Here is a 15,329-nt window from a genome sequence, read left to right as displayed (position 1 = left end):
TAGATTCATCAATTATATTCATCAAAGAGTCTGTAGCCCTAAGATCCATGGTTTAAGTCCATATTGGACTAGGAGTTCCTTATTGGGCCTAATTGACCAATAAGCACCCAATTCAACTTTATTGGATTAGAAGCCCTAATTGGATCCTATTTGGACCCAATTCATAAATCTAAAACAATTTAGACTAGTTGGGTCTAGAATGATTCATTCTAACCCTAATGGGCCTCATTGGGCCATAACCAAGTCCATTTAACCTTAGTGAACCATAAGCCCATTCTTTTATTCTATGTTGGCCGTGAATGCCTGCAAGAGCCCAATGGGCCGAAAAACCTTATGTTTAGGGTCCAAGTATCCTAGCTAAAGTTAATGGGCCTAATCTACTGTTTCCTCGTAGCCCAAAATCTCAGACCATGTATAAAAAAAAAAGATTAAGGGGGGTTGACTTTGGGAGGTGCCACCTCCATTTTATACAACGTACCTCCATGCAAGGACCACCATGTATCCATGCTAGTCATCTCATCTCTTTCTCTCTCTCTCTCTCTCTCTCTCTCCCCTCTCTTCTTCTCTCGGCCGAAGACAACGAACACACACACACACACATTTCACAAATTCTCTCCATTACTCTCAAAAATCATCCATCTTCTTCCTCAAAAATTCTCAAGATTTTGCTTAGGTTTCAAGAGGACTTTGTGACAACCCGAAATTTTTTGCTTTGTAAAGTCAGTACAATCAACCTTAAGTCAGACTCACTCCTGCTATCTCCTAGCACTGTTTGGAGTCTGTTTGAGTGTTTTAAGCCTAGTACATCAAAGGATCAAGTGTTAGAATGGGTCAACTAAAGTTCCAAACCATCAATCAAGCCATAAACCCTCAAATGAGGATTTTACGGCTAGGACCCATGAGTTTATGGTCGTAAACTCATGGTGGCCGTAAAATCCAGCATATAAGTATGAAGCTTGGGGCATTTTCTTCACTTTTTCCATTTCCAAGGCTTTGAACTCGAAAAGTCTCTCAAGTATCATAGGATTTTGCTTCAAAACCCTCAAAATGTAAGTGATTCCTTCCATCTATGTGTTAATACTTCTCTTATCCATGAATCACCATTGATTTCATCCATGATTTCATCTTTGAGTCTAGATCTTCAAAGATTCTCAAGAACATCAAGAACACTTAGGTGTTTTGGGCCGAAAACACCCTCCTTTGCCTTCAAATCGTAAGTATCTACTCCCTATACTTGTTATCTAGTTAAGACTCATAATGCTAGCCTTGAAATCAAGCTTTTCCCAAGAACATGAGGCGTTTACAGCCAAGAGCATCTCCCTTGGCCGTAAACCCTAGTTTGTAGTGCATTTGGACCTTAAACACTTCCTAAGGCATGGACAAGAACCTAGAACCCTTCCTCAATGCTTGAAAGCCCTTCAAAACACCCATATGCACAAAGTAGCATGAGTTTACAGCCGTAAACTTTTGAGGACATAAACTCATTGGCCGAAATCACATAGGGCCATGAACACATGGCCGTGAACTCCCTTGGTCATGCCATCTTGGGTCGTAAACTCCTCTTTGTGACCATACACTCCCCTTAGATGAATCACATGTGATTCAACACTTCATTTCCAGTGTTTCCTAGTCCCAAAGAGTGTTTCCTTTCATGTTAGCTACTTATAAACCCTATATTCATGCCAATACATGCCATATATGTCATTTAGGACTCGTTTGTAGCTCGGGACTTCATTCGTGGAACTTCTCATCCTTACGCGCATATTCGTTGAATCACCCACATAAAGTGAGTTCATACCCCGTAATCAATCTTTTAAATTCTTTTAAATGCTTTTAAGGTGAGGAATACAAGTTGAACACAATGATAATTGTGTAATTGTTTGTTATAAACATTTTTCAAAAGATTGCTTATGTTATTTATAAGTAGTCAAAACATTTGAAAAACTCTTTTAAAGTTATGTTACTTTATAGTTTAACAAAACTCCGTTGTTTCAAGTACAAGCATAACTTAGTAGCAAAATGAGTCTTTTCAGTAACAGTACAAGGAAAATACTAGTAAACTATAAGGGGTATAGTTTAGAGGTTCAGTTCATACTAGATGCTAGAACATACTATAAAGAGAAACAGGGAGGTAGATACAATACACGATAACATAAAGAGAAACAGGGAGGTAGATACAATACTTCAGAGAGACATACTATACACTATACACTATAACATAATGAACATACTAAGATGCTATAGCATGAGAACACTACAGGATCTAATTATACCAATGAATCACTAACTCATTGTTCTAAAGAAAAGGTGATAGTTAAATTGGGTATACATGATCATATAACTTTAATGTGAATTACACGGCTAGCAATCGTTTGCTGGAGTCGCGTTTGGTCCCCAAAATCTCTTGACAGGGAGAGCGTATAGTATGGGTACTAGCCTTCACATTATGACCTTACTAAAACAAACATGTTAAGGTAATCAGTATGTCAGGATGTCAATTCAAAAGACAACTGTGTACTTATAATTTCCCATTACTTTCATTTTGTGACAGTTCCACTTGAAAGTTAATACAAACTATTTTCGAGTCAAGATAGTTATAAACTAGGGAAAACATACATTTTACAAACGACAAACAGAACAGTCGAGTCTAGTACATTCAGTAGAAGGGGGCATATAATGCTAACTTTATTATTCCTTAGTGTATGCATTCAGGAATATATATTAATCGGATCCGACAGGTAGTAGGATGTGTGCTTTCCGCTTCATTTCCTGTTCCTTGCTTGGTTGTGGTCTTAGAGCAGATACACCCAGCCTACTATCTATCCGATCTTAGATATATATATATATATATATATATATATATATATATATATATATATATATATTCGTATACACTAAGTAATCATAAGGGGTACCAGGTATGGGCCAGGTCATAGGACACTAATTCAATGCACCGTTTTCTAGTACAAATCATACTTTTCAAATGAAGAACTTTTGGAATACAAAACTAGCAACTTAACCAGTAAAGGGTTTAATCCATTTTATTAAACCAGTAAAACTTAAAGGACCTTAGGTGGTTAATTCTACAATACCTTAGTTTATACACCAAGGTTATATATAATTAATATCCGATAGGTAGTTGGATGTGTGCCTTCCGCCTCATTTCATGTTCCTTGTTTGGTTGTGGGCTTAGGGCAGATTCACACAATTAACTATCTGTTCGATATTAGATTATATATAACTAGTATAAACTAAGTGATTATAGAAGGAACTACTGTGGTTATCATTTTATTATAAGAAATAAGGGTTTTCTTAAATGATCTTTTCATCAAATATAAAGGAACTATTACAGTTAACTCCGTGAGTACCGAGTGAATACGCAGGGGTTATATACAACGATGATCTAACAAACAATGGGATGTGTGTCTTCCACCTCATTTCTTGTTCCTTGTTTGGTTGTGGGCTTAGGGCAGATACACACAACCGATTGTTTGTTTACTCTGGGTTTTATATAACTTGTATCCATTTAATACTCATAGAAAGGACTGTTGAGTCATTTTTACTTATCTTTCATCAAAGCAGGAAATATAGGATTTTCTAGAGGAACAGGCAAACTTTTCTAAACAGAACTTACTACAACTTACTATAACATTATACAACTTTCTTACTACTCACTTACTACATCACTAAAATCTTATGAACTCACCAGCTTAAATGCTGATCTATGCTTTCAAAATAACTTGTATTATCAGGAGACCAATAGACAGGTACGCGCTCCGGGATTTAGAAGATGGAGCAGTATAGCTTCATGTCTTTTTGTTATTTGCTATGTATTCTATATTATGTGAATCACATACTTTGTAAACACTTTCTTTCAAATGAAATGGTTGTTTATTACTTTGCTTACTATGATGCATGTCTTGTGATACTAAACATGATGTCCTCCGCCCCAGAACGTTTCCGCCGTTCCAATTTTGGGGTGTGACAGATTGGTATCAGAGCATTGTTTATAGTGAACTAAGTATATCAACCGATAAAAGATGTATAACTATAAATACAATGGGGACGAAGTGCTCTGGATAAGAATATATTTTAAAAATATAATGATACCTTATAAAAGTATACATACTTGCTTATACATATATACCTACTAGAACAAGTATCACAAGAAGAAACAGAACAGAAGAAGTTAAAGGTTGAACACTATGGTCAAACCTGGACAGTTATGTAATCATAGCTAGGATTAATATAGCCTGATCAACTATATTCATTCGAGATGTGACCGACATGTGTGTGGGAGTGATGTGGTGTTGCAACGGTCTTAAAACTTACCTAATACTAGTCAAGAGAATACTAGATCAAGTACATTAAAGTTAGAATACTATAGGAGTATTCTATGACACTATAACGCGATAACAAGTTTAAAACATACCAAGTTCATTACATTAAAATACTATAGGAGTATTTTAGGCACCATATAAATAACTTATGTGATAACTTAAAAGACCCTTACGCATAGGTCTATAATCTTACAATGTATACTTCCACGGTTATATATAATTGAGAATTTAAAGACTTAGAATTTGTGATCTACGCTTCACTACATGTTCCTTGTTTTGTTGTGGTTTTGGAGTAGGATCACTTATTCAAAGGTATATTTAGTCGTAAGTTATATACAACTTGTATACATTATGCAATTATAGGGGACTCTGTAAGGATCACCCCATAATGTTTCACTTAAATCTCATAGATTCTTCAGTCACTTCCATTCTCGCACGACAAACCCAGATAGATGTAACCACTTCCTCATAGTAGACAACAGAAGAGTCCAGGAAGAACAAGAGCAAGTTCATGAGAAGCTTTCAAAGAAGGATCAACCGAAGTAACCCAAAACGTCTTATGCGCCACACAAATAAATAATAATCTTGTTAACTTAATGAGTTAGTGGAAACACTACTCACATTATGTGTTAGGATTATTTTCTTACATGCAGCTGGTAACAGTGATTCAGGTAACAGATATTCTTCGAGGATAGCCATTTCAAATTCATATAGTTTATTAGGTATATACTCATTTATGAATTGTTTCCGGAACCCTGAATAGAAGTCAGAGGAGTGTAAATTGGCTCAGAATCTGTTGTTATTACATTCACATGCACCATTCTTGGATTTTGCTTGGTATTGCTAGGAAGTGCACCGGGTGCTCTTTGGTTGATTTGTTGTGCAAGCTGACCTAGCTGTTTTTCGATGTTATGAATAGATGCTTGCTGATTCCTAAGCATATTTTGCTGATTCTTCATCATAGCTTGATGTTCTCTAAGCATATTTCATTGTTCTTTCATTTCAGCATCTGTATCATTATGCCTCTTCTTAGATGCGGCTACAAATGTTGTGAACATATCTTCCAAGTCAGCTTTCTTCTCCAACACCGGTTCCTCTTTTTGATAATAGCCCCTTTCTTTTTGCTTAAATTTCTCCTCCTTTGCCTTTTTGTACTCATCATAAGGAAGCCAACCCTTCTTCCGCCAATTGTCATCATACCTATCACCACTCGAATAGCATACTTGCACCCTCCGGTTCCCGTTCTCGTCAAGATCACAATCTTTAGTGAGATGAGGCCCTCTATAATTCTCACAACCAACCCTAATGGCATGGATGGATTGGTCCATCTTATTCATTCTTCGATCCAAACCCTCTAGTTTAGCCATCATTGCTTCCATGTTATCACTAACTGAGTTCACCGCCCCCGAGTCAAGTCATTTCTTGGGTTATGATATTCTCAAGAGTGTTTAGAGAATTCTTCAATTAGGGCCTTTATCACCGGGGGTGCTTTCTTTGTGAGTGGTCCTTGCGAATCAAGGAGTTGCCTAGTTGTCACCTTTACTCCATCATAGAAAATGGAGACTTCTTGTTGGCTGTTTAGATCGTGATATGGGCAATTCCTTAGTAAACGTTTGTACCTTTCCCATGCCTCATATAGTGACTCTCCAGCTTGTTGTTCAAAATTGGCTATGGTTTTCTTCAGTTTGGCTATCTTTGAGGGAGGGCAGAATTGATCAATGAATTCTTCTTTCATCTTGGCCCAAGTGGTGGTAGATCCTGGAGGGATTGATTTGAGCCAATCTTTCGCGACTACCTTAAATGTGACTGGTAGCATACGTAGCAAAACAATGTCGCGAGCCACATTTGGGACATTGAAGTAGTCGGCAATGTCGTTGACCTCGTCTAAATGCTTGTATGCGTCCTCATGATCTTTCCCGTAGAATGGGATCTCCTTAAGTTGAGCAAGTATATGGCCCTTAAGTTCAAAGGTGGCAGTTACGGGAATTGCGGGTTGCACAAGTCCCGGTCCGGTATCGTCACGTATCCTCTTCTTCCATTCGCCCATGGGAACTGCATCGATGTTAGCCATGGGGTTAGCTAATTCGCCTCCAAAATCGCTTCCTTCATCGGATTTGGTTTCTTCCCTTTCGGTTTCGTACCCGATGTCCTCCTTCTTCGGGTCTTCGTCCGCCGCTGAAGAGAAGCTGGATTCTCCTACTTTCTTGCTCTTTTCTTACTAAAAACAACTTTTAGATTCTTCAATGGTGAATTATTCGATGTTGCGATTTCCCCTACGTTCTTGCCTTTGTTTTTCCTCAAGGTTGCTTCCGGGTCATCAAGCGGTGGAATCAAAGGTGTACCTCCTCCCCTGGTCATAAACGAACTGTAAACAAAACAGAAAACATGCGTAAAAAGAACAAAAATAAAATAAAAACGAAACTGAGTTTCAGCGATGGACTCGTCGAGTAGCTTCAATTGCACTCGGCGAGTTCAAGGCTAAAACTGAAAAAAATCAAAAAAAATTCTAACAAATCAGATAAAATTAAAACTAAACCTAATACCTAGACTAGTAAAGCAGTAACTTTGTGCAAGATTAATGTCACACAAAGGGTCGATATTACTAGAAATTAAAATTAATTTTTGAACCGTTCCCCGACAACGGCGCCAAAAACTTGATGTGTGTTAAACTAACTGGTTTTAATCCTACTTTTCAATTATGAATTAGACACACAAAGGCAGTGGACCTATCAATTGTGGTATAGTTAAATAAGTAGGGTATCGAACTCAGGGAACGCAAATTAAACTAATTACTAATATTATCTAAAACAAATAACAGAATGGGAGGGGTTTCTCTAGTTTTACAAGACTAGAAACTTAACTAAAACTTAACTAGCACTTAATTAAGCAGCTAACAATTAAATTGCAACTAAATTCAATGATAAAAAGGACTTCTATCTAGGTTCGAATCATTTGATCCTATGGTTGATTTTATGGTGAATGTATTGGATTAACTTTTCATTGGCTACCGATTGAGATGATTAGGTTCACGCTCGTTATTGCTAATCCTTAGAAAATAGATTAATTCAAGCAGTGGCCAGTTGTCTAAATTAATAAGTTCCCTAGTTAATTAATTCGTGTTAAGTAAGACTTGTAATGGTTAATTAAATTGGTGATTCAATTGACCTCTTGTTGATAGTGTATCACACAAGCTCACGTATTAACTTACCTATCTTCTAATTAATTCTAGTTTCATATTCGTTATTCCTAGACATATAACTATGTGGTCACATAAATCATATGAAATTAATTACTAAGAGATGTTCATACAACTTAATTACTGATTTATTAACAGAAGATAGTTGTTATTAATATATGAGGTTCTTTAACAAGCTTAACAAAACAATATCACCAATTAAGAATTAATCCTAACCATAAAATCAATCCATATTCACAAAATCATTTACCCTAAGCAGAAGATAAAGGTTTTAGTTCATAATTGTAGTAAAAACAAACTCAAAAACGAATTTAAACGAACTTAACATAGTTCTATTCAAAGGTAAAGTGGAATATTAAACCTAAGTTGCCTTATTCTTCTTGGAATTGAGGATTAGGGTTCTTCTCACGTTCTTCAGATCTCTAGCAGTCTCCTTAGTCGCCAAGTAAGCTTCCCAAAAGTGAGAGAGCCCTCCATTCGGGTTTGTTGCTTCTATTTATAGATAACTCAAAACCGGTGCTACTCATCGAGTAGATAACCGACTCGTCGAGTCCCTTTGAAGAATCCGTATACGGCAAGGACTTTACGTATTGCTTCGCGAATCTTCGTATGTACTCGTCGAGTGGACGTCCCCACTCGCCGAGTAGCTTCAGGATTTAGCATTTTTCTTCTTTCTTTAGTTCTCTAGCTTTCGATCGTATCTCCTGCTTCCTTTTACCTCTGAGCTTCTCTTTTGAACTGAAAGTACAATTTGAACACTATTAAGTACCTTTTGACCATAATATGTAAATAATTAGCTAATAAACAATGAAAATCTATACTAAATATATAGCTAAATATGCACATATGACATACCCCCTTCTTTTCGGTTTTCATATGATTTTGGGGGAGAATGCAAGTAAAATGTGTAGATCTGTGTGTTATATGCATGTTTTGTGTGAATTCTTAGTTTATTTGGTAAAAACGTGTTAGGTCTTAGTGAATCTCGAAATTTTAAGTATTATGTAGCAAAGATATATGAACTACAACATTATATACATCATATTATCAAGCCAAAAGTGATTAGATGTTTAAGATACAAAAGATTTCAACAAAAACCTTGTTAAAGGTCAAAATTGTCAAAAAAACAAAAGATAAGGGTAGAAAGTGGCATTTATGTTTTTATAAGGGCCAAACAGGTCCTACATGTATAAAAAGGTATTTTTATGTTAAACATCCTTTAAAAAGAGCCAAAAATGCAAATTTGAGCTTAATGGGCCAAAACCTTTGGGCCTCACGGTTTTGGGCCCAATTTGCGAAAAAAAATGAAATTTTTGGATTTAAAAATGTTATTTGGTCAAAGTTTGAGTCATAAATGTAAATAAACCAAATTTAGGGGTGAAAATAACATTTATTTTCAAATTGAACCAAAAATGCAAATTTTTTCAAAATTGGGCCGAAAGTGTAAATTTTTACAAACAAGGAGCTGAAAATGTACTTTTCTGTAAAACAGGGTTCTAAATGTGAAGATATAACTTTTTGGGCTAAATCCGAGAAATTCCAAACATTTGGGACAAAATTACAAATTTTTATAAATTATGGACTAAAGTGTCATTTTTACAAAACTCTGGGCCTTAATTAAAAATTGGAGGATTATTGGCCAAAAATGTCATTTTTACGAAATGAAAGCTTCTTTTCATCAATGTAGTAAACCTCAAGGTAAAACAAACAACGGAATAAAAACAAACGAACGAAATACGTCGATAACTATTTATTGGGCCTAATATTCACATTTCTTGACCATTGGGCCCTAAGGGCCCAATTAAGTGTGTATTGAGCCCAATGTTTTCCATGACATGTTTATTGGGTTTTGCGACCCACTTACATGTTAAATTGGGCCTAAGTTATGGATTACATGTTTATTGGGCTTTTGTGGCCCATTTACATGCCTATTGGGCCTAAATTACCATTTTACATGTGATTGGGCCTTTGTGGCCAAATTTCATACTAATAGGGCTTGGAATGGAAATTTCATATGTTAGTAAGTCGTAACGATACCTTTATGTAATCATTAAACTTCGTATACCTATATATGTACCTTTCGAATACAAAAACATATTACATATACTAAACATTAAACATAATACAAGATGAGGTTGTGAATCTAGTGAGACTTGTCGGTTGGCACCACTGAGTGTACAATCGTAGCCTGTAGTTATAATCAGAGTTTCCTGGAAGGAAAACGGGAGTTTGTGTATAGATCTATACGGGGTGACCCCCCATGCCTTAGCTGTTCGCTACAGCTAGACTAGGCCAGTCTAGGGCGATAACATCCTTAGCATGACCGGCATTTGGAAAAATACCAAGACGGGCGAACTAGTCATTATCATGCATGGTTATAACGGCTCATATAGGGATTCAATACCAAAAGAAACTTTCAAAGATAAATTCTTTGATTGTGTCAATACAAAATAACTTATTTAACGATACCAGAATCTAGACATTCTTATAAAACAGAAAATATCGGATTTTCTCGGGGAAATTATTCATTTTACATTTATCATTTATTCACAATACAACGAAACGAAACCACTCTTTTATAAACTATAACTATGAAATTCACACATGCATTTATACTTGATTTTCACAACATTTTCAGACATTTTACAGAAAATAGCGGATTTTCTGGGTTTTTATGAAAGATACAAAGACTTTTACTCAAACATACTTATGAACTCACCAACATTATATATGTTGACCGTTTTCAAAATAACTTGTATTCTCAGGTAATCGTTAAGTTGGAAGATATGCAAGTGTGTATGGTTTCGTTTTATGTAATATCACTTATCGTACTTTTAACAATTTGAACTTGTGTATTTTAACAATGTACTTGATATGAACAATGTTGGTTTTATTATGTAATGTTAGTGATGAATGTGTTATGCTTCATGTATATTCATTGTGATGATTATTCAATTGTTAGTCACACGAGCCCCCGGACGTTTCCGCCGTCTAGTTCGAGGGTGTGACAGGTTGGTATCAGAGCCATGTTTATAGTGAACTAGCATATCTAACCATACATGATATGCAACTATAAACACAATGGGACTAAATAACTCTGAACAAAATAAAAATCTCACACTTATGTGCGTATACTAGGATAATAATCTAACAACATCTAATAAAAGCTTCTGGAGGAAATTGAACACTATGATTAAACCTGGGCAGTTATGTAATCATATTAGTGATAAATATAGCCTGATCAACTATATTTATTCAGAATATGACCAACATGTGTTCGGGAGTGATCATAGCGGGAAATGAATCCAAAAGCCTACCTCACTCTCCAATAACTGTAGGGAACCCAAAACTGAAATAATTAAAAATATGATATAGGAATAATCAAAACATTAGGCACTCAACATCTTTCTGTTCCATGACAGAAAGATGCCTCAAAGACCCACCCATGGAAACAACGCAACACCGACCCCACCTGAGATAAACTCGCTGGCATTCCAGGCAGCAGTATCCGCTGCGGTCTCTGCAGCACTTGCGCAGATTCACAATGGAAACAATGGAGAAGGAAATGGTCAGGGAGCCGGAAGCACCAATGAAGGGACAAACCACGGAGCCGCACGAGCATGAACCTACAAGGACTTCACCAACGCCAAACCTTAGACCTTTAATGGGACAGGAGGCGTAATAGCTCTGAAGAGATGGATCGAGAATGTAGAATCCGTCTTCGAAATCTGCAAATGTCCGAATGACTGTATGTTCAAGTTCGCAGCCTGCACGTTCATTGACCAAGCTCTCTCCTGGTGGAATGGCCACATAGAGGCCATGACACTTCCGGTGGCGAACGCGATTCCCTGGGAAGAGCTGAAGGGGATGTTGTTAGCCGAATATAGTCCTAGAGGTGAGATTCAGAAGGTGGAACAAGAGTTGTGGAACCTGACGGTTAAAAACTCCAACATCGACGCATACATATCCCGGTTTAGCGAGCTATCTCTTCTGTGTCCTGGAATGATCACCTCAGAAGGGAAAAAGATTGAGAGGTTTATCTGGGGATTGCCTGCACCTATCCAAGGGAATGTCATTGCGGCAAACCCTAATACGTTTGATAGTGCCAAGAGACTGGACAAGTAACTGTATGATCATGGCAATAAGAAGGGTGCCAAAACAGTGGAAGCAGAGGTTAAGAAGGAGGAAGAGAACAAGAAGGGTAGAAACAACAAGAGAAAGGGAAAGCAAAACTCAGAATCGTCTAAGAAGCAACAAACGGTGTCTGTCCATGCTGCAACACAAGCTATCACCACACCAAATGCTCCAGTCTCATCCACACCAAATGCTTCAAAGTAGTATTCAGGAATTCTTCCCAAGTGTAACAAATGCAACTTCCACCATCATGGAGAGTGCAGAGAAATGAATTGCACAAGGTGCAACCGGAAGGGCCATACAGCAAAGTATTGTAGGACTCAGCTCCCACAGAACCAGATGACAAACAACAACAACAACAACAACAACAACAACAACAACAATGACAACAACACCAATGTTGGAGCCAGCTATACCTGTTACAGATGTGGGAAGACCGGGTTTTTCAGGCGAAACTGCCCCAACGAACAATCAAGGGGCAGGAGCAGCAGGGAGAGTGCTGACAATGGGTCTGGGTGAAGCAGTGCAGGACCCAACCGTTGTCACCGGTACGTTCCTACTTAACAACTCGTATGCATGCATCCTATTTGATAGTGGGGCGGAACGAAGTTTTGTTAGTAATAAATTCAAACACTTGCTAAATCAACAACCCCGGAAGCTCAACGAAGCCTTTACGGTGGAAATGGCTAATGGGAAATCAGAAACAACAGAAGATATCTATATAGGATGTACGTTAGCACTACACAATTACCCCTTCAAAATAAACTTAACTCCTATAAATATTAGGAGTTTTGATGTGATCATCCGCATGGATTGGTTAAGCCCCCATCATGCCGATATTATGTGTCACGAGAACGCCGTTCGCCTTCATCTTCCTAATCACGAAACCCTAATAATCTACAGAGATAAACCCGGCGCAAACCTTCTCCTTATCTCATGCGTCAAGGCACAAAAGTGTCTACAAAAGAAGAACTACACATTCCTTGCTCACGTGGTGGATAAAACCAAAGAGGAAGAGAGCATTCGCAACATCCTAGCGGCATGTGACTTCCCGAACGTGTTTCCAGAAGATCTTCCGGGAATACCCCCAGGACGACAAATTGAATTCCGAATCGACCTAGTGCCTGGAGCCACTCCAATAGCCAAATCACCCTATAGGTTGGCTCCTACAGAAATGCAAGAGTTATCATGCCAACTGGGCGAACTCCTGGAGAAAGGATTCATGAGACCCAGCTTCTCGCCATGGGGAGCTCCGATTCTTTTCGTTAAAAAGAAAGACGGATCCTTCAGGATGTGCATCGACTATAGGGAGTTAAACAAACTCACCATCAAAAACCGGTATCCACTTCCACGAATTGATGATCTATTTGACCAGCTTCAAGGATCTAGTTACTTTTCAAAGATAGATCTGAGATCCGGTTATCATCAACTCAAAGTCCGAGATGAGGACATTCCTAAGACTGCTTTCCGAACTCGATACGGTTATTACGAATTTGTCGTAATGCCCTTCGGTCTAAAAAATGGCCCCGTTGCATTTATGGACCTCATGAATCGAGTATGTCGCCCATTCCTTGATAAATTCGTCATCGTTTTCATCGACGATATTCTCGTGTACTCTCGAAGCGAATAAGATCATAGCCAACACCTTCGACAGATTTTAGAAACCCTACGGGCTGAAAAGTTGTATGCGAAACTCTCCAAGTGCGAGTTCTGGCTCCGCAGTGTGAACTTCCTGGGCCATGTAATCAGTCAGGAAGGAATACATGTGGACCCCTCCAAGATCAAAGTGATCGAAAACTGGGCAATTCCACTAACGCCAATAGAAATTCGCCAATTCTTGGGTCTCGCAGGCTACTACCGAAGATTCATTCAAAACTTTTCCATGATAGCCAAACCCCTCACCACGTTAACCCAAAAAGGCATACCCTTTAAATGGACAGAAAAGCAAGAGCTTGCCTTCTAAACCTTGAAGCAATCCCTTTGTAGTGCTCCGGTGCTATCCTTACCGGAGGGAACCGAAGACTTCATAGTTTACTGTGATGCTTCGAATCAGGGTTTAGGTTGTGTCCTCATGCAACGAGAGAAAGTAATTGCTTATGCATCCAAACAACCAAAAACACATAAAGTAAATCACACCACGCATGATCTAGAACTGGGGGGCAGTGGTCTTCACCTTAAAATTTTGGAGGCACTACCTCTAGGGTACCAAGTGCACCATCTTTACAGACCATAAGAGCCTCCAGCACATTCTAAATCAAAAGGAGCTAAACATGAGGCAGCGAAGATGGGTTGAGCTGTGAAACGATTATGAATGTGAGATCAAATATCATCCCGACAAGGCTAACGTGGTAGCCGATGCCCTGAGCAGAAAGGAATATTCAAATCGTCGTGTGAAGACTCTGTCGATCACCATCCAACCTCATCTAGCTTCACAGATCAAGGAAGCTCAATTGGACGCATTGAAGCCACAGAATGTCGCTAGTGAATCGCTATGTGGAATGGAGAAGGAGCTCGAAGTTAAAGACAACGGAACCCACTACTTCATGAATAGAATCTGGGTTCCCAAAATTGGGGGATTCAGAGAGATAGTCATGCATGAAGCCCACACGACGCGATATTCTATTCATCCGGGGTCAGATAAAATGTATTTGGATATTAAGCAGCAATATTGGTGGCCTAATATGAAGGCAGAGATAGCTACTTTCGTGGGTAAGTGTCTTACTTGCGCCAAGGTGAAAGTGGAATACCAAAAGCCCTCGGGACTATTGCAAAAACCAGTGATACCCGAGTGGAAACGGGAAAGGATTACTATGGACTTCGTGACTAAATTGCCAAAGGCAGCAGACGGATTGGATGCTATCTGGGTAATTGCCGATAGATTGACAAAATCCGCTCATTTCCTGCCAATAAAAGAATCCTACAAGATGGAAAAGCTGACCCGAATCTACATCAAGGAGGTCGTGAAACTCCATGGAGTGCCAGTATCTATTATCTCGGATCGAGTTAGGAGATTTACTTCAAGATTCTGGCAATCTCTTCTGAAGGCAATGGGAACACAACTAGATATGAGCACCGCCTACCACCCACAGACGTATGGTCAGAGTGACCGTACCATCCACACACTCGAGGATATGCTCTAAGATTGCGTGATTAACTTCGGAAAATCATGGGCTGCCCATTTTCCTTTGATCAAATTCTCTGATAACAACAGTTACCATACGAGCATCAAGGTTGCTCCCTTTGAGGCTCTCTGTGGTCGTAAATGTAGATCGCCCCTATGCTGGGCCGAGGTGGGTGACACTCAACTAGCAAAAGGACAATCGCTAGCCAGTGCTCTTACAGAACCCGAAATCATTCGTGAAACAACCGAGAAGATAGTCCAAATCAAAGCTCGACTTCAGGCATCGCGAGGCCGACAGAAGAGCTATGCTGACAAGCGGCGAAAGCCACTAGAATTTCAAGTCGGGGATCGCTTGCTATTAAAGGTCTCTCCATGGAAGGGAATGATTCGATTTGGGAAAAGAGGAAAATTGAACCCGCGGTACATTGGACTGTTCGAGATTCTTGCCCGCATTGGTCCAGTGGCTTACAAGCTGCAGCTACCCGTCGAGCTCAACAACGTACACCTAGTGTTCCACGTCTCGAATCTGAAGAAGTGT

General features: G+C 38.7%; 1 non-coding gene across 1 annotated transcript; it reads left to right on the top strand.

Annotated features, from left to right (window-relative positions):
- Positions 1-5,920: 5,920 nt before the first annotated feature.
- On the top strand, positions 5,921-6,027 carry LOC145161777 (small nucleolar RNA R71). The gene has a single exon (XR_013738651.1). It is a non-coding gene; the product is annotated as a small nucleolar RNA R71 (small nucleolar RNA).
- Positions 6,028-15,329: the final 9,302 nt, after the last annotated feature.

Source organism: Lactuca virosa, chromosome 2, assembly GCF_052849685.1.
Source record: "Lactuca virosa cultivar CGN04683 chromosome 2, Lactuca_virosa_CGN04683_v6, whole genome shotgun sequence".
NCBI classification, from domain to species: Eukaryota; Viridiplantae; Streptophyta; class Magnoliopsida; order Asterales; family Asteraceae; genus Lactuca; species Lactuca virosa.
The sequence above is the reverse complement of the archived record's forward strand: the minus strand, read 5'-3'. Positions and strand labels throughout refer to the sequence as shown.